Genomic DNA, 23,096 nt, shown 5'->3' with positions numbered 1-23,096 from the left:
TGAAAACCCACTTTTATTATAGCTACTGCCAACCCTCCAACTTCCCCACTGTCATCTCTTCCCACTGGATTGCCATCCCTAAACCCTCATCTGGCAGTTCCAGGGCTGCCATTCGTTGTTCTAATGTGACTTCTCACCAATCCTCCACCCTCACCCCAAGTGAAGAGATCTCTGTTTTTTTTCTGGGAACCTACTGAGTAACTTTAAGGGCCCTCTAATGAGATTTTAGGTGCCAGGTGGGTCTGGAGTAGGGGGGATATTTTTGGAAGGGAAACTTCATGTAAGGGCCTGATAGATCATACCAAAATATACCAGGCTTCTACTGTGTCACCTTCGAAGTCCCTCACTCCATTCGGGATACAGAGGCAGCTGCAGGGGCAAGTCTTGAGTTAATCACCTCTAGCCCTTGGGCCTACATAGAGCACGGGCTGAGCAACCAGATTTAGTAGGTCTAGGGGGCGGGGGGTGGTGGGTGCTTTGAAGAAGCAGTTTACTGTTTCTGAATATGGAACCCAGATAGCTTTGGCAGGATTAGGGCAAGAGACCCGAGAGTCTAGACCAGCGATAGGATTGGTAACAGGTAATATTAGAAAGTTGTGTCCTCATTGTTACTTCCATCCCACTTCTTCCTCAGTCTTCGTCTGATCTAGGGTGGAGGAGTGCCAGCAGCTCAAAGGAACACTGGTCCTAGCTTCACCCAGCACTGCCCCGATTAGTGGAAGTACGGTGAAAGGAAGAGAACTCTAATTTGGGGATTATAGGCATAATTTCACTAGATAGGTGGAGGGTATGGGCACTCTTCCTTAGGGTCTTTCAAATCCTAATGCCAACCTGGACTAGGAAGTGCCTGTGACTCAACCTTGGGTGTGGTCAGTGTCACTGCAGCATCAGTTTTCTGTTATCTGACAGGCTGGCTACTCCAGACCCAGATAGTTAGCAGAAGTTGTCCATCTTCTGAGTATCTGTCCTCTACATCCCTGTGGCTTTGAGCAAGATTAGGAGTCCACAGAAGCACCTGCCTTCGGGTCAGTCAGAGGCTAAATCATTGCAAGGTCCACAAGGAGCCTTTTCTGTCTGAACTCATCTTTCTTTTGTGGCCTCCTTCCCACTCCTACCCGCCCATGACCTTACAGTTTGACCACAGCAATGTTACATACACCGGTCATCCCCCTCCTGAAGGAGATCACCTTTTCTATCATTATTATAATATTTAATGGATTTCCACCCCAACACACACACACACACACACACACACACACACACACATACTGTAGTGGTGGTGCTTTCTGTTGCTTGATGTGGTGTCTGTTGCTTGTGAGAATGCTTGTAATCACAAACTGGTATAGACAGAGTAACACATTTTAACAGATTTAACTTTTATTCATCCAGCTGACAAAGACACAGTAGTGCTTATATGTGTTGGACATTCATTTGGGCCACAGAAGTGTAAGGTATAAAGGATAGATCTCTTGCATTAACTCCCACTAACAGGACTCAGAGCTAGGCAACTACTTCCCTTTACTACACACACCATCACACTCCTTGGGCCCCCTTCTTTATCCCATTCCAATATTAGACCGAGAAATGAGTTTGGGGACGGGGCACCTGGTTGGCTCAGTAGGCTGGGCGTCTGTGCTTGGCTTGGGTCGTGATCCCAGGGTCCCAGGATGAGCCCCATGTCAGGCTCTCTGCTCTCTGCTTGGTGGGGAGCCTGCTTCTCCCTCTCCCTCTGCCTGCTGCTCCCCCTGCTTGTGTACTTTTCCTCTCTCTGTCAAATAAATAATAAAGTCTTTAAAATAAATTAAAAAAAAAAAAGAAAGAAATTAGTTTGGGGCATGGACCAAGACAGGAGAGGGTTAGGCTTCAGGCTTCCACATTATTTGTTGCAATTCCTGTGGCCAGAAGTACTGGGTGGTGGGCATGGGAAGAGGGCTGGATGTGGGGAGAGGTGGCATAGCACCTGAAATGACTCTAGGCACTCCTGGAACTCCTGTGTCTTCCAGCAGAAGGTCCGGGAGAGGATGTTGGGAGAGGGAAGAAGAGGAGAATAAGAGGAGGAGTGAGGAAGAGAGGGAAGGAAGAATCAGGTAAGGGAAGAGGGGATTGTAGGCAGACCGTTTGGGCTGGGCAGAGCCAGATTAACAGGGACATCTCAGTGCTCACCTAGGACAGATAGGGCAGGTGAAATCTCTTATTTAAGGTGCCAAATCTTGTAGAAGCGAGCAGGGATGTCCTGGCAGCCTGGTAAATAGCCTGGTGATCTGACTTCAGGCCAACCAGGGCTGCCAAACAAGGGGCGGTACTAGCACCTCCTCTGTCTCTCAGCACCTTGTCCATCCAGATAGACCGTTCCAAAGACCCATCTCTTGTGTCTCAGAAGGCAACCAGTTCACTAGCACTTACTTCCCTGAGGGGTTTGCACTTGAGAGACCCCAGAATATTACTTCTACTACTGCTGTATAAATTTTACTATAACTGTTACTTTTCCTCTAGGCAAGTAATTTGGTAATTTAAAATTTTCTCAAGGGGCCCCTGGGTGGCTCAGTCAGTTAAGCATCTGCCTTTGGCTCAGGGCATGATCCCGGCGTCCTGGGATGGAGCCCTGCATTGGGCTCTCTGCTCAGCTTGGAGCCTGCTTCTTCCTCTCTCTCTGCCCCTCCCTCTGCTCATGCTCTCTCTCTCTCAGATAGATTTTAAGATAAAATCTTAAATTTTTTTTTTCTCGGGGCACCTGGGTGGCTTAGTGGGTTAAAGCCTCTGCCTTCAGTTCAGGTCATGGTCCCAGGGTCCTGGGATAAAGCCCCGAGTTGGGCTCTCTGCTCAGTGGGGAGCCTGCTTCCCCCTCTCTCTCTGCCTGCTTCTCTGCCTACTTGTGATCTCTGTCTGTAAAGTAAATAAAATCTTAAAAAATTTTTTTCTCAAAATTTAAAAATTATTCACATAAAATTTCAGTAGTCTTGTTTTTATATCTCTACTGTATCTTCCCTTTTTCATTCCCAAAGTTGCATACTTAATGATTCATGATTTTTTCATTAGTTTTGTTGGAGTTCTGTTTTGTAAGCACCAGCTTTTGTGTTATATCTATTGTTTGTTTCTTTGCCTTTTATTTCATTAACTTTTCCTTCTTTTTTTTTTTAAAGATTTTATTTATTTATTTGACAGAGAGAGATCACAAGTAGGCAGAGAGGCAGGCAGAGAGAGAGAGGAGGAAGCAGGCTCCCCGCTGAGCAGAGAGCCCAATGCGGGACTCAATCCCAGGACCCTGAGATCATGACCTGAGCCGAAGGCAGCGGCTTAACCCACTGAGCCACCCAGGTGCCCCTAACTTTTCCTTCTTAATAATATTTTTTAAAGATTTATTTATTTGACAGACAGCACAAGTAGGCAGAGAGGCAGGCGGGGGGTAGGGGAAGCAGGCTCCCTGCTGAGTGGAGAGCCCGATGTGGGGCTCCATCCCAGGACCCTGAGATCATGACCTGAGCCGAAGGCAGAGGCTTTCACCCACTGAGCCACCCAGGTGCCCCTCTTAATCATTTCTTTTAAGATTTATTATTTGTTTTGGGGGGGGTACAAAATGGGGGGAGGGGTAAGGGAGAGAGAGAATGCCAACACAGGGCTTGAGTTGGACACTTAACTGACTGAGCCACCCAGGCACCCCTCTTAACCATTTTAAAACCAGTTTTATAATTGAAAAGCAATACAGGGGCACCTGGGTGGCTCAGTGGGTTAAGCGTCTGCGTTCAGCTCAGGTCGTGGTCCCAGGGTCCTATGATAGAGTCCCATGTTGGGCTCTCTGCTCAGCAGAGAGCCTGTTTCTCCCTCTTCCTCTGCCTGCCCTCCCCCTGCTTGTGCTCTCTCTCCCTTGCTCTGTCAAATAAATAAAATTTTAAAAAAAGAAAAAAGCAATACAAAGGGTCACTTTTTCTTACAAACTATTATAAAAAGATCAGTTACCCAAAAGAAGAGAGGATTAAAAAAAGAACTATATATGGCTTATAAACATAGTAAGAGAAGACCTTACAAGTAAAATAATGCATCTGTAATAATGGGCCTCTAGGATTGAGTGGGAAAAAGAGGCATTTTAGAGCTAGTGCTCAGTGGAGGGAACCCTGGAAAGTAACCCAGTGCTCCTGCCCACCTCCCCCCAATCTTTTATTTAAGATTGGTATCAGGGAAGACACAGACCTCTGTTTCCTTCTTTGTAAATAGTGACTAATACAGAATGGCCCCACCTGCCTTACTTACTTCATTGGCTGTTTTATCTGATTAGATACTGAATGTGAAGGAGATGAGACCTGAACTCCCACTGAGCCCTCTGCCCCCGGTCTGTTCTCCCACAATTAGCAGAGTAGGAAGGGTTTACAGAGGAACCCAGCCTTCCTTGGCAGGGTTAGTTACCAGGCCGTGGCTCTTAAGGGAACATTATTTTGAAGGGAAGGAAGGGTCTTATTCTCTGTTTAGCTCACTGTGCCTGTTGTCTCATCTCTTCTTCAGCTAAGTTTTATTTTTGATTTTGTATTATAATTCTGTATTTTACGGAGAAGTACGTGGAAGGGTGGGTGTGCTAAAAATGAGCTCCAAGAACTGGGAGGCAGGAAGGGGGGCTCAGTATTAGTGGTTCCCAAATGTTTTGGTCTCAGGACCCTTTTACACTCTTAAAAATTATTGAGAACTTCAAACATCTTTATTTATGTGGGCTGTGGCTGTAGATATTTACCATAATATAAATATGGAAAAGAATATTAGAAAAAGACTTTAAAAGTATTTATTAATTATATAAAAATAACAATAATAAATCCTTTACATGTAAGATACTTTTTATAAAAATATATTATCTATAATGAAAAAATTCAGAGAGTTATTATTTTACAGTTTTGCAAATGTCTTTAATGACTGGCTACACAGAAGACATTCGGATTCCTGTATCTCCTTTACTAGTCTATCATATGTTGCTTTGGTTGAAGAAGGTGAATACAAACCCATTTCATACAGATTTGTAGTTGAAAAAAGTAGGAGTATTTTTAATAGGCTTTTCAGATAATTATGGATATCTTCTTTGATGTTTCACCAAAACTAGACAAATGGTATTTTCTGATAGGTAGTTGCAGTGTGAGATCTGAAGCCATATCAGTGAATTTCTTATCCTCAGTTATATTCCAATCCATTGATCTGTCTTGTACTTTGAATGGTTCTTTAGCTCATGGTTGAGACATCATGCATTGGTCATTTGGAAAATAATGGCTCGGTGATTGCAGATTTTCCCAATGTAGACACATTTCGATCCATAGTATTACATTCCTTAATATTACTGCTGATGTCATCAGCAAAGTCTTTAAGTACCAGGAAGCTGTGAAGTTCATGGTGTGGAGACAAGTTTTCTGAAATTCTAATTTTCACTTGCCAGATCGAATTTTATCTTTCACAAAACATACTTTCAGTTTTCCTTGATGTGACAAGCTCACTTCATTGATTTTTAAGAAAATGACTGTGAAATGCGCATGTCTGAGTAATCATAGTTTGTCAGTTGTTCTTTCCTTTTTTGGAGGGGGGTGGGGGTTAGTAATTTTTATAATAAAAATGTTTCATGGAAAAAGGAGGTGGTTCATTTCTCAATGCAAACAATCACATAAATTTATCTAGTACTTTGGTATATAGCAGAAGTGCTTTATGTACAGACTATTAACAAGATGTACTCCCGGATTTTTTTTAAGATTTATTTATTTATTTGACACAGAGAGAGATCGTAAGTAGTCAGAGAGGCAGGCAGAGAGAGAGGGGGAAGCAGGCTCCCTGCAGGGAGCCTGATGTGGGGTTTGATCCCAGGACTTTGAGATCATGACCTGAGCCAAAGGCAGAGGCTTAACCCACTGAGCCACCCAGGTGCCCCTCGTTTTTTTTTTTAAGATTTTATTTTTAAGGGGCACCTGGGTGGCTCAGTGGGTTAAAGCCTCTGCCTTCGGCTCAGGTCATGATCCCAGGTCCTGGGATCGAGCCCCGCATCAGGATCTCTGTCTGCCTGCCTCTCTGCCTGCTTGTGATCTCTGTCAAATAAATAAATAAATAAATCTTTAAAAAAAAAAAAAAAAAGATTTTATTTTTAAGTAATCTCTACACCCAACGTGGGGCTCAGTCTCATAACCCTGAGATCACAATTCCCTGGAACCCCAAGAGTCATGTTAAAAAATCAGTAATTATTGTTCTATCATGGGCATTCTTTTGTGAAGCTAGCCTTTTTGTTAAACCAAAGTGCCTGGGGTGAAGAATATGACTTCGGTGATTTGTGTTAAGTCCCCAGAAGTTTTACACCACTGTTGCTTTTGTATTATCAGTTCAAATGTCAACTGAGTACTGCAAAAAAGTCTTAGTATTATTATTATAAAAATGGTCTTTACCTCTTGGGCCACACTGGAAGGGCCTTTGGGACTCCCAGGACTCCAGGGATCATAATTTGAGAGGCACCAATGTATGTGATTGTGGGCAATAAAGTTTGTGGCTTGGAACACCTTGGTATCCCTAGACCTCAGTTTTCTCAGCTGTTAAGGGGAGCAAGGGTTCTACACACACAGACCATGTTTACTAGTTCTTGAAGCCACTTCTCCCTTAGGATGCTGCTTTCTTCCTTCCTTTCTTATGTCTTCTTTCCCCTCCGTATCTCCCCACTCCAAGCCTACCTCTTAGAGGTGGGGATCTTCCTTGTTGTTTTCCCTCCTCTTCTCCTCCCCGGGCTATCTTATCCCCTCCTTGATCTTAAGCCATCACCTGTAAGCTGACAACTCCCAAATCTTTATTTTCAGTGCAGATGTCTGTCCTGGGATCCAGCGCTGTGATTCTAGCTGCCCTTGGGACCTCTTCACCTGTAAGCCCTACAGGCATGTCAAAGTCAACAGGTCTAAACTGATTTCATCATCTTCCCCAACACATTGCCTCCTCGTCCAGAATAGCCAGTCTCGGTTAATCTGTCATCTACCCACTGCTTAAGCCAGAAGCCCAGGAGCCCTCCTCTCCTTATCTGATCCCCTCACTTCCCTCATCTAATCACCCAAGCCTATCAGTACTGCCTCCTAAAGATTTTCTCAATCGTTTTCTGCTCTCCAGTTCTACCACCAGAGCCTCAGGTCAGGCCCTCATCACTCCTTAACCAAACTATAGCTTGAACCTTCTCCCTGGGCCCCCTCATCTCCCCTTTCCAATTTCCAATCTGGAACTCTGGCTGGAAACCACAAGATCATCTTCTCACACATATCTTCTTCTTCTTGTTTTATTTCCTATTAAATTTCCTAAATAAATTTATTTCCTAATAAATTTCCTATTAAATAAATACATATTGAATACTTATCATGCCAGGCCCTGTGTGGGGTGCTGGGGATAGAACATAGAGCACAACAGGCGTAGTCCTTGACATTCAGCACTCGCAGTGTATGAGGGGACAGAAGAAAGTACAGGGCACAAGTAATCAAGACACAACGTTATGGGGAAGGAGGAGAGGGCAGTGCTTGCAAGCCTCTAGAAACCTGAGCTGAGGGCTAGCGGAGGGCTAGCGGAGCCCGAAAGGTGGTGAGGGAGCACTTCCTGGAGGAAGCAACACTCTGAGACTACACACTCGGGGAGAGTTAGCTAGGAGTGGTGGGAGTGTGGTGGTGAAAAATTTGCCTGGTAATTTGTTCATCTCATTTCCCTGCATAAAAGCCCTCTTCCGAGCTTCACCATTGCCAGCAGAATAAAGTTCAAATTCCTTATCATGGAACCCAATCTGCGCGGCCTCACTGACCACGCCCCTGTATTGAGTCTGTGGTACTCTTAAGTTAGTTCCCCCAGCCTCTGGCTAGCTCCCGCACAGCTCCGGGCCTTTACACTTGCAGTTCCTCATGCCCTCCACCCTTCCCACCCACTCTGAATTACCAATGTCAGTTGACTCAGGAGATCTTCCATGACCCCTCCCATGTAGACTTTGTGGCTCCCTCTTCTGTGCTCCCCACCTGTGCACACACCTGCACACCTGTGCACTTGTCACATCATTAGAGCTCATCCACGTGTATCTCTGACTCTTGCTCCTACCTGCCAGTGCAGAATTCCAGGTCTTGCCTACCTCCCACACCCTTACCCCCGTGAGCATTTTGGGCGTCCCCAGGGTGTGTGTCTCCCCGGCGCTGTTGGATAAGGTTAGACAGCTACACCCTCCCACTCCCAGCTATCTTTTTTCCCCTCCTCCACTGGGCAACCTCCCTTTGCCCCTGTCACACCCCGTGGAGCTATCAGTTCTGCTGGACATTGCCACACCCATTAGACGCCCCGCGCCTGCTGGGAGCCACTGACACTCCTGCTGGCACGAGGTCAGCTGGCTGCACTGTAGGAGTGGGGCTGGGAGGCTGCTGGCACCTCCAGTGCTTCACAGATCCTTGAGGTTTGGTCCCACGGATATGTGTACGTCACAACTACGACTTCAGCTCAGAATTACTTCCCCCTTTCCACTGAGCAAAGCTTTGGCCCTGGTTCAGTTCACTGTGCTTGTCTCCTTCCCTTAGGAAGAGTTCTTTCCTAACAAGTCTCTCAACCCTTCATGCACATATACTCCCCAAGGTTCTGCCCTGCGGTGGGCTAAATAGGTGTGACCTGCATCACCCTTCAGCTCTAGCCTGGAGGGAAAAATATATGTGTATTTATATATTTAAAATAGTAGATGATACAACGATACTGAATAGAGCTTCATCATTAAAAATAAAAGCAGGGCACCTGGGTGGCTCAGTGGGTTGAAGCCTCTGCCTTCGGCTCTGGTCATGATCTCAGGGCCCTGCGATTGAACCCCTTGTCAGGCTCTCCACTTAGTGGGGAGCCTGCTCCCCCCCGCCTCTCTGCTTATTTGTGATCTCTGTCAAATAAATAAATAAAATCTTTTTTTAAAAAGCAGTTTAGAAATACATAAAGTAAAAAGGTAAAACCCCCTTCTTCTAGCCTTCCCCTATCCTAAAAGCTTACCCTACTGGTAGACACTGTTAATTCTATGGTGGGAATGTTCAGACTTTTTGCTCCATATTTATACTGAAAGATCCCCCCGGGGCTCCAAGCACCCCGGAATGGACCCCTTCTCAGGGCTGTGCTGAGATAAGGGAGGATTGTCCAAGTAGGGGGAAGGGAAGAGGGGTCTCTTCAATACATATGTTTGGCTGGCATAATATTGGAGAAATCTCTTTCTTCTTGGATTTTCCCCTTTCCCACTCTCACATTCCTGGACCTCATTTCCTCCTGAGCTAGCTCCCCAGATTAGAAAATAGAATCAAGTTTCAGGTGTCTCTGGCTTTTGTGTGCCAAAAATTTAGGCACTTATGAGAACTTCAGGGTTTGTGGAATAGCTCATTGAAGGAAAAGGATTCTCTTGCACAGACTGAATACCTTGACTAGAAACGAGAAAGAAGGATTTCACCGGGAGTGGAAAGAACCCCCAGTTCTTTGCAGACCTTTCCTCCCCAGACTGGCTCAGGGCAGGAGAGACAGGGCAGAAAGATCTGTGGTCTCCAGAGTCCCACCTGCTTTCTAGCAGATCACCTGGGCAGGCAGGAGTAAGATCCCAGAGAGGGGTGGCCACCAAGCTGTAGGGACACAGTCAGCCTGGTCCAAGATTCTTGGATGCCCATGGGTGGCAGAGAGCAGCAGAGGCTATTAGAGTGGCTTCAGCCAGCTTCACAGCCACCTCCTCTGCTCCATGCCTGGCATTTCTCAGTATTCAGTTCAGGAGAACTCAGATATACCTACAGTTGAGTTTCCTGTTGGCACGATAGGAGCTTACCATAAAACATTTGAGTTGAGTTATAGAAACTAAAGTTTGGTGTCCTGCACACTTAAATTTGTGAACTGAGATTCATTCCTATGGCTTGTGCTATTCAAAAAAAATTGCAATGTATCTTAAAAATGTTTCTCCATCAGTAGATACAAATTTATCTTGTTCTTTTTAAAAAAACAATATCAGAGATGCCTGGGTGGCTCAGTCAGTTAGTGTCTGCCTTTAGCTCAGGTCATCATCCCAGGGTTCTGGGATTCTGGCATCCAGCCCAGGTTCAGGCTCCTTGCTCAGAAGGGAGCCTGCTTCTCTCCCTGCCTGCCACTGCCCCTGCTTGTGCTTTCTCTGTCTGACAAATGAATACATAAAATCTTAAAAAACAATAAAAAACTATTATTTTCAAAAACATACATGCTCATAGTAGAAAATTTTAACAGTACCAAAGGAGAAAGCAAAAGTTCTCCAGTCCTCTGTCCTACTCTCTAGATAGAACTATTGCTAACGGTTTTTCCTTCTCCTCCTCCTCCTCCTTCTTCTTTTTTCAGATTTTATTTATTTGACAGAGAGAGCACAAGCTAGGGGAGTGGCAGGCAGAAGGAGAAGGAGAAGCAGGTTCCCCACTAAGCAAGGAGCCTGATATGGTGCTCAATCCCAGGACCCTGGGATTATGACCTGAGCCGAAGGCAGGTCTGAATCCTCTATGGCCTTCTCCCTTCTGGGCTCTTCAGGGCTCTCGTGAGGCCTCTCAAGGCCACAGACACAAGCTGCCAGAGAAGTCAGCTCCTGGACTCCCTTTCTGTCTACACCCTCTTAGTCTCTCAGGGGTGAGGGTACCTTCCGACTAGAGTAGGCCCCAGTTTCCCATTCCATCTGCCTGGAAAGAAAATGGCAGCCACCTACAGAAATAGAACTGGCTGCTCTGTACTTCCCCACCTGCAGCTCCTACATCAAGCCACAAGGGGCTCCATTGTGGGACCTTTAGTCCTGGATCCATACCAGACCTGTGGAGTGTGTGGCATAGCTTCTCCATAGCAGTGGTTTTTTTTTTTTTTTTTTTTTAAAGATTTAATTAATTTATTTGAGAGAGAGACAGAGCACAGCAGGGGGAGGGGTGGACAGAGAGGGAGAAGGGGATTTTCTGCTGAGCAGGGAGGCCAGTGTGGGGCTCAATCCCAAGACTCCTGAGATCATGACCTGAGCCAAAGGCAGCCACCCAACCAACTGAGCCACCAGACGCCTCCCCCCTACCTTTTTAAAAGTAAATTCTATACCTAACATGGGGCTTGAACTCATGACCCCGAGATCAAGAGTCACGTGCTTTAGGGGCACCTGGGTGGCTCAGTAGGTTGAGTGTCTGACTTTTGATTTTGGCCCAGGTCATGATTTCAGAGTTGCAAGATTGAGCCCTGCATCAGACTCCGTCCATGCTGGGCATGGAGTCCGCTTAAGATTCTTTCTCTCCCTTTTCCTGTCCCCTCTAAAAAAGAAGAGTCAGTGCTCTATTGAGTCTGCTGGGTGCCCCTGTGACAGTGGCTTTTATAGGACTGTATCAGTGGTCTGAAAGGGGGCAATTTTGTCCCAACACCACTAGCAAGGGACATTGAGCAATGTTTGGAGCTATTTTTGGTTATCACAAATTGGTATGTGGGAGGGTTAGCGGGGTACTACTGGCATACAGTGGGTAGAGAGAGGCCAGGGCTACTGCTAAACATCCTTCAGTGTGCAGAACAGCTGCTCACAAGGAAGAGTTACCAGCCCCAAATGTTACTAGTGTTGAGGCTGAGAAACCATTGGCTACAGAGGCTAGACAGTTCCCAACATGACTGTCACCATGTGGCTCCTCCTTCTGTTAACAGTGCCAAGCACGTTTATGTCTTGTTCTCTTGTAGCTTGCAACTGTTCTTAGTGCTTTATCTTCATTAACTCATTTAATCCTTACAGGTCTGTGAGGCGGGTTCCACTATTATCATCTCATCTTGCAGATGGGAAAGCCGAGGCATGGAGCTGTAAAGTACCTAGTCCAAGGTTCCCATGGTGGCAGTCTAGGCTCAGTCTCCAGATACCCTCTGCACATGCTCATGGTAAGCACAGCAGGACCTCCCTGCCTTCTTTGCTACTTCTAGAACCTTGGAAGCACTGGGGATTGTTCATAGCTATACAAGGAGGGAAAACAAGCAGAACTGGTCTTTACTCCCAGATTCTGACTCTCCCATTTCTGATGGCTTTTGTATTTTTTTTCTTCCACTCAGTTTAACCAAAGTGAGTACTGATTACAGAGATTATGGACAACCATGAAAATTAACTTAGTAAATTTGCATAAAAAATCCTGTGTCCTGCCTACAGTGGTCTCTTAGGGCTCTTTCATTCTATAGGCAGAACTGCTTGGGTGGCAGATTCGCTTAAATATGAGAGCAGACCTGATCACACAGGAGGACAAGGAGGAGCTGGTGAGTCAAGCTTGGGACACCAGGGACACAGGACTACTCCGATTAGGCCTATAGTTTTGATGAAGGGGCTGCTTTTCCAAAGGAGGCCTCCAATAGCCAAGATGGGAAGCTGTAAATGGGGTGAGGGTGGCGGAAGAAGTGGGAGGGGATCTGTTGGATCAAAGCCAGAGGAAATACTTATTGGTTCATTAATTATAGGATGCCATAGGATTGGCTTTGCCTCTGGGTGTGGGGGCAGTAACCTGTGCTTTAAACAAACAGCCTTGTCACTCTACAATAATGAGCAGCAACAATAAGCATCTTCAATGGGACGAAATTGACAGGTGGCCCACAACATGCAGCCTCAAGCCTGGCCTGGAGCTGAGCTTGAATGCCACACCTGTGGAGCCAACCAGTCTGTGCTCAGGCAGCCCACAGGATCATGGGCACAGAGGTGACATGGTCTTTCTTGGGCCATTTGCCAAGAACCTGTAGGCACTGTGAGACCCTTACCCATGGTCTAGAGAATTGAAGAGACAAGATTAAGTTTGAAACGTTAAACAGAAGCACAAGAAATACCATACATATCATGTGTAAGGCATGTAGATGTTCAGAGTCAAATGGGAATTCTGGACAGGGACTCCCCACCAGACAGATGGCAGGGAAGGAGGTCTATATCACACCACCATGGTTCTTTTCAAAGTGGGAAACACAAAGAACAAAGAAGGAAGTAAGAAGTCATACTATTAATACTAGTCAGTGGTATGTGTTATTATTTTGATTACATGCCTAAAGACCTTTTATCTGTGCACATATGTGGATGTGTACACACATGTATTTTGTTACATAACTGGGTTCGTCTCATACATATGGTTCCGTGACTTGCTTTTTGTATTTAGCAATACATTGTAAACAGTTTTCCTTGACAATAAACACGCTTCTTACAGCTCTATAGTATTTCACTGTATATCTACCATGACTTAACTAATCCCTTATTATTGCCCCTTGGTTTACTAATAGTAAGGCTTCTATAAAATACTGACTTTGTGTACATCCTTATTTTTATTCTTAGAATACAGTCTTGAAGTACAATTAGTAGATCAAAAAATATGCACACTTTCAATGGGTTCATTTTATATTGCCCAGTTGCCTTCCAGAGAGGACAGATCAACTTAGGCTCTTAACCCCAGTCTTATGAGAGTATCTCTTTGCCTGCAGCTTTCCCAATATTAGGGAATACTACTTTTTTTTTTTTTTTTTTTAAAGATTTTATTTATTTATTTGACAGAGAGAGAGAGAGAGAGACAGCAAGAGGGAACACAAGGAGGGGGAGTGGGAAAGGGAGAAGTACACTCCCCACTGAGCAGGGAGCCTGACACGGGGCTTGATCCCAGGACTCCAGGATCATGGCCTGAGCCGAAGGCAGACGTTTAATGACTGAGTGACCCAGGCGACCCTACTTTTTTAAATTGCAAATTTGATAAGTAAAAATAGTAATTTATTGTTGCTGCCTTATTTTGCTTTTCTTTTTAAAAAATTATTATTTTATTAGTGGGACTCTTTTTTTTTTTACAGGCCAATTAGTCATTGGTAATTCTCTTTTGAAGGATTGATTATGTGCTTTATTTAGTTTTCTATTGGTATATATTTTTTTCATTTCATTTGTGCGGTGTTTTATTATTATTCAGTGTGGCTTATTCTTTTTTTGTCTTTTTGATTTAAGGGAGAACTTGATATATATTCAAGATATTAACTCTTAGCCTTTCTTATATAACAAACTTTTATCCTAGATTGTCATTTGCATATTTAAGAATTCATTAATCTAAAATGTCCATGCAATCAAGGTGGTCTTTATAGGCTTTCCAAGCCATTGGACTGGAGGTGGCTGTGACTAGAAGTAGAGAGGCCCATGGCAGTCCTTGAGCTGGTAATAGGGTGGTAGGATGAGGCCTTCATTTGGGGCCAGGCTGGTGAGGATCAAGCTGCACAGGTTCAAGGCAGAATGAGAGGTGGCTAAGAAATGGTAACCTTGGGAGTGGGGAATGAGGAGGGAGCAGGAAGAGTCTGGGGTGATTCAAAGGTACTCATCTGGATGGCAGAGTAAGCAGGTAGAGGATGAGCCGGACTCAGAAATACATGGAAATGTCGGGGTGGGGAGCAGGGGTGGAGATTGTTATAATCCGTCTTGGAATTGTTGATGGAGGTTCCTGGTGGAGAGAACTCATTGGTATTTGGATCTCTAGGCAGAGCCTATGTTTCTGTCTTTGTGTCAGGCTTAGAAAAATTTTTTTTTCTGCTGCAGAATTATATATTCATATCAATTCTCAATACTTAAATGGTTTCTTTTTAACAAGTTACATTTATAAGTAAAAAAGGAAAAAAAATTACATTTAATTCTTAACCTATATGGAATTTGTAACATTTTGGTAAATTCTGAGAGTTGAGAGTTTAACTTCTTTTTCCTAGTCAATAATGATTAAAATATCTATCCTTAGCCTCCTGATCTGAAATACTGACTACATCTTACAGTACATTTCCACACATACCTGGGTCTGCTCTAGGACTCTGGTCTGTTCCAGTGAATTGATCTGTTCATACACCAGTACCTTCTGTTTTGATCACCTTTTCTTTAATATAGCTTAATAGATGCTAGTGTGAGGTATATGTCATCACACTGTTTTTCTCAGAATTTTCTTTGTTCTTTTAAGGTAGACTTCAAAATCAGTGTGCTAAGTCCTCCTCCTTTGGACTACACAGTGGAGCTGGAAACATGGGTCATCCCAGTGGAGTCCTTTATATTCATAAGCACCAAACATTTGGATTTGGAGCTGGATTTGATGGGGCTGGACTTTCTTCAGGATGCAGAAATCACCTGGCCTCTTTAAGGAAGAAGCCCCTCCCTCCCATTGACCTCCATGTGGGACATTCCATAGTCTGACCCAAAGACAGCCCTATGGACCTTCAGAGCTCTTCTGTCTCTGCTGCTGTGGCTGCTGTATGCCTAGCCATGTGCTCCCCGCTGTAGTCTCACCATCCTATACTGGGGTTTACCTGTCCATCTTGCGGGGGACCCTGCCTCCAGGCAGTGCCCTCTTCAGTCCTGGTCTTCTCTAAGGATTTCCTGTGGGTTAGCTCTGGGGATCTTTTCTTAATCTGTTTTTAAATGTGTTATTCCAGAAAGAATTCTTCATAATCACCAGCATTGTAATGGCTTCTTCCTAATTTCTTCTGAGCATGCATGTTTTCACTTATTTCACATTTGCTTGGCCCTTGCTTTCCTCCTTCCTTCTCTCCCTCCCTCACTCCCCTTTTCCTTCCTCCCTTCCCTCCCTCTTTCCTACCCTCCCTCCCTCCTTCTTTCTTTTCTTCCCCCCTTCTTTCTTTTCTTTCCTTTCCTTTTCTCCCCTTCCCTTCCCTTTTCTTTCTCTCTCCCTTTCTTCCTTCCTTCCTTTCTTGTCTTCCATCCTGCCTTCTTTCCTTCCTTCCCTTCCTTTCTTACTGTCCCTCCCTTCCTCTTTTCTTTCCCTCCCTCTCTCCCTCTTTCTTCCTTTCCTTTCCTTTCCTGCTGTCTTTCTCTCTCCCTTTCTTTCTTTCTCTTTCCTTCCTTCCTTTCTTCTTTTTCTCTTTCTTTTTAAGTGACTATTTCCAGAATCCTTTTTACTGAGGAGTAATGAACATACAAGAAAGCTACAAATCCTAAGCATACATCTCAGTGAATATTTATAATGTGTATACTCTATAACTACCACCATAATCAAAATATTTCTTGTAGAGTTAAGAAGCTGTGGTGGGAGATTAGATGGAAAGGGAAATCATGAGTGTGTCCCTAAGCTCCTATCTTTAAAAAAATATTTTTTATTTTTAAAAATTGTATTTATTTATTTGAGAGTGAGAGAAAACAGGAGCAGGGGGAGAAACAGGCTCCCCCCTTAAGCAGGAAGCCTGATGTGGGGCTTGAACCCAGGACCCCAAGATCATGACCTGAGCTGAAGGCAGACACTTAAGGGACTGAGCCACCCAGGTGCCTCTCCTTTTTTTTTTTTTTAAAGATTTATTTATTTATTTTAAAGAGAGTGCAGGAGAAGGGGGGAGGGGAAGAGGGAGAGAGAGAATCTCAAGAAGACTCCCCACTGAGCAGGAGCTCAAGCCCTTTGATTACAACCCTGACATCATAACCTGAATAAAAATCAAGAGTCAGATGCTTAACTGACTGAGCTATCCAAGCACCCCCTCCATCTTTTCCTAGAACTGTCTTTAAAGGGTATTAAGAAGGGAACCACACTTCAAGTCAGGTCTATACAGTGGTGTAGAGAGCAGAACGGTAAGAAGTGGTGGGTTATGTTCTGGTCCTACTCTCACTAGCCATGGGACTTCTGTGCCTCAGTTTCAGCACCTGTAAAATCGGAGTAGATGATAGCTCCTACTTCACAAGATTGTCATGAAGATTACACGAGGCGGTACATGTAAGTGCACAAAAAATGTTAATTGTTGTTTTTGTTGTTATTAATAATGAGGAGGAGGAGGAGGTGGCAGTGATTCCTTTTTTTTTTTTTTTTGGTGGCAGTGATTCTTAATGAAGGGTACACATCAGAATCACCTGGGGCACTTTTGCAAAATACACGTGCTCAACCTGGCTGGATCTATTGAGTCAGAATCTATATTTTAAACACCTCTCCAAGGTATTCTGTTGCTTATCTGTGATTAAGAGGCACTGGGCTGGAGGTGGCCTGACAGGAAGCAGAAAGACCAGTGGGTGGCTCCTGTGATTGTGAGGGCTGGAGGGGTCAGAGCTGGGCAGATTCATGGCAGAGTGGAGAGGTGGCCAAGATGTGGTGACCTTGGGTGGGGAGCAAGGAAGGAAGGGGAGGAGTCTGGGGTGACTCATAGGGTGCTGACCTGGATGATGGAGTGAGCAGGTGGAGGATGAGCCAGAAACCAGAATACAGGAAGCAGGGCAGGGGGACGGAGGGCCAGAGAGTGTTACAGTTCTCCTTGGGATTGCCGTTGGAGGCTCCTGATAGAAATAACAAGTTAGTATTTGGGGCTCTAGGCCTGGGCTGATGGTATTTTTCAGGGAGTCATTGGGTTGAAGGAGATAGAGCCATGGACCTAGTCACAGAGCAAATGTTAAGAGTAGAAGATGGCCAAGTTCATAGGCATCCACCTCTGGGAAGGCCTGTGTCCACTCTTTCTTACTGCCTCCCTAGAAATAGAGGAGTGCTTGTTTCTTGTGTAATAACCCCCTTGCTGAGGACTTTTTGGGAATAAACTCTCACTTGAAGAGGAATAATAACTGTGGGTGACTTCCTCAGAGTTCTCAAAGTTTTCCACATCCCCTGATAGAGGAGCTTATCCTTATCTTCAGTACCCTCAGACCACACGTTCGGCTAGGGCAGCATCTTCTGACATCCCTTCATCCCACATGCTGTCACACATACCCAGTCTACGATGGATGGGTTCGAAGGCTCTGGCTTTCTTCAGGCCATTAATATCAACCAGTTACTCTTTGGTAAAAATTTAGGTCATTCCAGTACCCCTCCTAGAGACTAGAACTACAGGGGTAAAAGAAATAATGGAAGTTGTCGGATTCCTGAGGGAAGGCAATCCTGGAATGAATTAATCATTTGCTCATTCTAGAATACCCGTGTCCAGTAGACCTTGCTACACTGGTGGAAATGCTCTGTGCTATACAACATGATGGCCATGAGCCCTATGTGGCTATTGAGAGTTTGAAAAGTGGCCAGTGTAACTGAGGAACTGAATTTTTCATTTTAATTAATTAAAAGTTAAATTTAAATTGACAAAAGAAAAGCAGGCCCTCTCACTGAGAGATAGGGGCACTAGGCTGGGCACCACCCCACTCGACTTTCCCACCCTCTTGTGTCCCCCAAAGGTAATTTTGAAAATAGGTCTTTGGAATCAAATCAGGAACTCCCACTCCTCTAGCCTCAGCCCCTCAGTTTACCTCCCCAGGAGTGCAGGTGTCTATAGCTATCCCCCACAGGCCTTTCTCAGCCCTGTGTTCACCCCACTCCTTCTTACCATAGTAGATAGCCCATGCCTTTCCTTCTGCCCTTGCTGCCCCCTCCCTGTTCCTGCACAGGCCACAGCAAGCCCTACTTCCCCCAAGAAGGCTTCCCTTACGCCTGTGCCTTCAGGTGAGGCCAATTTTAGGACCTTGAACAGATTCCTTTGGACTTCTCATCGGGGTGGGGAGGTGGCAGGGCTGGGTCTGAGGAAGATGTAGCTGCGGGATGGATGTGTGTTAGATGACCGCATTTCAGACTTCCTTGACCACCACTCCCTGTGAGAAATCCATCTTGTGTCCCAACCACCACACACCTACATGCAGATATATAAAACCAAAGCAAAAGTTTTATAAAAATAACATCCTCGCTGTATGTGATGCACTTGGATATTTTCTGTTCTACTTATTTTTTTAAAGAAATTTGCTGGTTGTGACCCACTGAACTGATTTCATAACCTAGTAATGGGTCACAGCCCATGGGGTGAAAAATGCAGTGTGAGCTCATTGCTCAGAACAGCTGAAAACACAGGCCCCGCGGCCCCATCTAGACCTCACCCTCCGGGCTCCTGGCTGAGCTGCCCCACGATGGCACCGGCAATTGTGTGCCCCTGGTGGCAGTCTGCCTGCTGTGGCTCTGTGTCTCCTTTCAGGGGCCAGTTGGTCATACTGTCAAGTGGCCATGGTCACAGATGCCGTCACGGTGCTGTGACAGGAGTCTGAAGTCTCTAAAGGGCTCCAGAAACCTGAAGGATGCCAGCTCGGTGTCAGTATCATGGGGCCGTACATTTCATCCTTCTTGCTGAAACTCTGCGTGGAGGCGAAGTTCCAGGCTGAGTGGGGCCCCTCAAGGCCGCTCACCGGCAAGGCTCTGAATAACAAACAGAAGAAGGGCAAAACACAGAGCTCTGTGTGCCCCATCACAGTAATAGAAACGTCTCTTTGGACTTTAGCCCTGAACCGGAAGTTACTGAAAACAGGATCCGCAGGAATAACTACATCAAAATCTTTGCATCTCAACCCAGTGTTTTAGCTTTCTGAGGGTCTCAGATCTGGTAACGCTTAGCACACTGTTCTTTCTTCTTTTTTTTAAAATTGTGTTTAGCTCACTGTTTAACAAGAGTCACTGTCTGATTTCCCAACCACTACGGAAGAAAAGAAACAACCTGGAAGGGTGGGGCTGGCAGGTTGTTTTTAGACACTGATGTGTAGATGACAGGAAAGTGAAGGCCATGGGGAAGAACAGAGCAACAATCAGGAAACATAATCACATTATTGTCTAGTTCCATAAGGAATGCTTATAATGATGACCACTTCAGTGAGAAAACGATAGTTTTTTGTTTGTTTTTTTAAAGATTTTACTTATTAAAGAGCATGAGCACAGGGCAGGGTTGGGAGGGAGAGGGAGAAGCCAACTCCCCGCTGAGCTCAGAGCCCATGGGGCCTGAAGCTGGGCCCTGAGATCATGACCTGAGCTAAAGTCAGACACTTAACTGACTGAGCCATGCAGGCACCCTGGAAAAGGATAGTTTTTTTTTGTTTGTTTTTTAAAGATTTTATTCATTCACGCAACAGAGAGAGAGATAGCGAGAGAGTGAGCACAAGCAGAGGGAAGGGGAGAGATAGGCTCCCTGCCTGAACAGGGAGCCTGATGCAACAGAGGATTCGATCCCAGGACCCTGGGATCATTACTTGAGCTGAAGGCAGATGCATAATTGACTGAGCCACATAGGTGCTGCAAAAAGGATAGTTTTTAAGGCTTTAGGAAATTGTGGGCCAAATTTCAGCAAGATTTCCGTTTAAAGTGATTAAAGTACTATTTGGCAATTTAGGCTTCACTTATTTATTTATTTATTTGATTGAGAAAGCACAAGCAGGGGGAGTGGCAGGCGGGGGAAGAAGTAGGCTTGCCTCTGAGCTCGATCCCAGGATCCTCCAGTCAGCTGAAGGCCGACTGAGCCACCCAGGTGCCCGAAGCTCCCATTTTTAGAGAAGGTATTTTGTTGGAACCTCAGTGAATCTGGATAAATTTGATGCTGTTGAGCTGATCCTGATTAGGGCTAACCATATTCCTCATGGGTTTGAGGCATGCTGTGATCTCAGGTTCACAAGGCAGGTCCTCCACACCCAGCCTCACAGCCTAAAATCCTTCCATTTCTGTTGGATTCTCTTGTTCATCAGAGTGAATTTGTGCATTAATACTTTCTCACCTGAAAGCTTGCTGTTAGGGGCTCCCTGATGCTCTAAAGATAGATGCAGAGAGAAGACTCTGAGATGGACACTCCCTGGGGATGGCAGGCCTGGGTGGGGTGATCTATGACCAGAAGGCAGGACAAAGCCACCAGGCTTTGGCCTGGAGTGAGTTTTTAGGGAGTAGCGGGGGAGGTGGCGAGGACCAATTTCCCCCTAGTCACTGGGGCAGGGCCCGATATCTGTTTCTCTGGTGGCCTGTCCCCTCAAAGCTCTCTTGTCCCCTCAAGATCTCTCCCAGATCTGCTTCTGTGAATCATCCTGGAGGACTGCAGGGGTGTTCCTATCAGCGAGCAAAAAGAGAAGCCAAGTATTTCTGAGACAAAGATGATTTATTCCACACCTTCCACACCATCTGAGAAAGGGATGTTAAGTGGAAGGCAGTGGGACTGGAGATGTGTTACACCACCAGGAGGATTCTGTCTTAACAAGAGATGATTATATAGTATGCATGCATAATACATTACACATCCTCGTGTTGATATTTGCAAATGCTGTTTGATTACAAAACGATGAAACATTTTTTCTAATGGGGGAGAATAATAAAAATAATAAACTAAGATAACAATCTCAAAAGTCTTTGGAAAGATTTCAGAGGTTTGCCGAGCCATTCATTGATATGTCCCAAGGCCAGAAGTAGAGTAGGGTTTGGTCAAGTGGTGGTTCTAAGAAACTATGTAATAAAATTCTTTATTTTTTTTCAGTAGCAGTATAATGTGAGGGGTAGAGAAAAAGCGCCCAGTTCTTACTAGTTTGGAAATTAGATTCTGATGATGAAGTCAAAATGATTTTTAGAGGGAGAAGGGTGGGCAGCAGCAAAAGGAGACAGATGAGCTTAGATTTTTAATGAACCTACTGGTTTTTCACGTGTATGTCATACCTTGAGTGTATCCAGAAGTACCAAAGTCCAGAATTAGCGGTGATTGTAGAGGAAGCCTATCCAGCACAAAGGTTGCTTGTCTCCTTCCTTATTGACGTCTATATGAGTAGGGGGATGAACAAGGCAAAAACAAGCCCTCTGTTAGGGAGAGGCACAGAGTGTTAATGTAAGAGAGAAAAATTGCCCTATTTCCATTTGTTTCCAGTTCTGTCTCCTTTAGAGAATAGTCCTCAATATTCTCCTTTGAGAATAGTCCTCAAATGGCGGGAGGTGGGGGTGGGGTGGGGGGACCACAGGGAGTGAAACGAAGTACCTAGTAGTAGAGATGTTAGTGGACCTCCAGCCTGGGGCAAGGTCCACCTGTCGTCAAGAAATCACAGGCAAGGTGGAAACTGCCACAAATAGGGATGAGTTCAGGGCAGTGCAGGGTGTGGCCCCTCAGGGGAGGCTCCTGGCAGGCAGAGGCTTCCTTCTCTGGAAACCAGCTCCTGAAACCGTGACTTGGCTCTAAAGCATTTTTAAGCATCTGAAGGCTGCTGTCTTTGTCAGTCTAGTGCTCTCTCTGGCTATTTGTTCTGGGGGTGGCTGTGCAAGAAATGCACCCTGAGCGAGTGCTAGGACTGGCCAGGCTGGCCTGGCAGGTTCAAGGGTGCAGGGCCCGCCCCACAACTGGGGCCCACGACACCATTCCTGAGCGTCAGGGCCCAAACACTAACGTTCCCTGTGTGTGTCTCGTCTGTGCCTGGCCCTGTGCTGGGCGTTGTCTGGTGGTGTCCTGACACATCATATCCTGGGAGATGGGTGGTGTCAGGCCATCCCCATTTTACAGCTAAATAAATAGGGTGGGACCTTAAGTGTCTTATAAAGGGCAGAGCCTGGACTTGGAACCAAAGTTTCCAAGGCCAAAATTGGGGGGTGGGGGGGAGGATGCCATTTCTATACCCCACCCTGGTCTAGACCAGAAGTGACTCAGCTGAGAAATGTGCCCTTGGGAAGAGATGGAGCCAGAGCTCCAATAACTGACCACCTCAGCCCAGGGGAAGGACTAGAGAGGCTCTGAGAGTCCTCCCTTTCCAGGGCTGGATCCCTGGATCTGCTCATGGGGCCTCCACCCCTCACAGAGCCAGAACCTGCCTGCAGTGTGTCTAGGGGATCCCTCCTGCAGAGTGTTCCTTGCCGGCTCACTCTTCATGAAAGGTTCTCTCAACCAGTGGTCATTCTGGAGAAGGAAGGCAGTAGTTGAAAAACACGTTTTTAGGTAGTGGTGGCCTTTTCCTCCCCTAAAAACAATAAAAAAAAAAAAGATTTTGTTTGTTTATTTGACAGACAGAGAGAAATCACAAGCAGGCAGAGAGGCAGGCAGAGAGAGATGGGGGAAAGCAGGCTTCTTGCTGAACAGAGTCCCATGTGGGGCCTTGCTGAGCAGAGAGCCCCGTGTGGTGCTTGATCCCATGACCCTGAGATCATGACCTGAGCCGAAGGCAGAGGCTTAACCCACTGAGCCACCCAGGCACCCCCTAAAAACAATTTTTTAGAAACAGTGTTAGGTTTACAGCAAATTCAGAAGGTGGTACACAGTTTCCTATATACCACCTGTCCCCCACACATGCAGAGCTGTCCCCATCATCATTATCACCCACCAGATCTATGCATTTGTTCCAATTGATGAATCTATGCAATGGCTCTTTTTTCCCAACAGAATTTCCTCTGAACATGCTTAAAATTGAACACAGATACAAAGGG

The 23,096-nt window shown here is 45.5% G+C and overlaps 1 long non-coding RNA gene across 3 annotated transcripts in view; it reads left to right on the top strand.

The window, feature by feature from the left end:
• Window positions 1-23,096, top strand: part of LOC122914959 — a 112,299-nt gene that overhangs the window by 62,626 nt on the left and 26,577 nt on the right. For all 3 annotated transcript variants that reach the window (XR_006385986.1, XR_006385985.1, XR_006385982.1), the window contains one exon: window positions 11,714-11,853. This is a non-coding gene — a long non-coding RNA (uncharacterized LOC122914959). The remainder of the gene's footprint in view (window positions 1-11,713; window positions 11,854-23,096) is intronic.

This window comes from Neovison vison, chromosome 8 (genome assembly GCF_020171115.1).
Source record: "Neovison vison isolate M4711 chromosome 8, ASM_NN_V1, whole genome shotgun sequence".
NCBI lineage: Eukaryota > Metazoa > Chordata > Mammalia > Carnivora > Mustelidae > Neogale > Neogale vison.
This window is presented reverse-complemented; position numbering and strand designations above follow the sequence as displayed.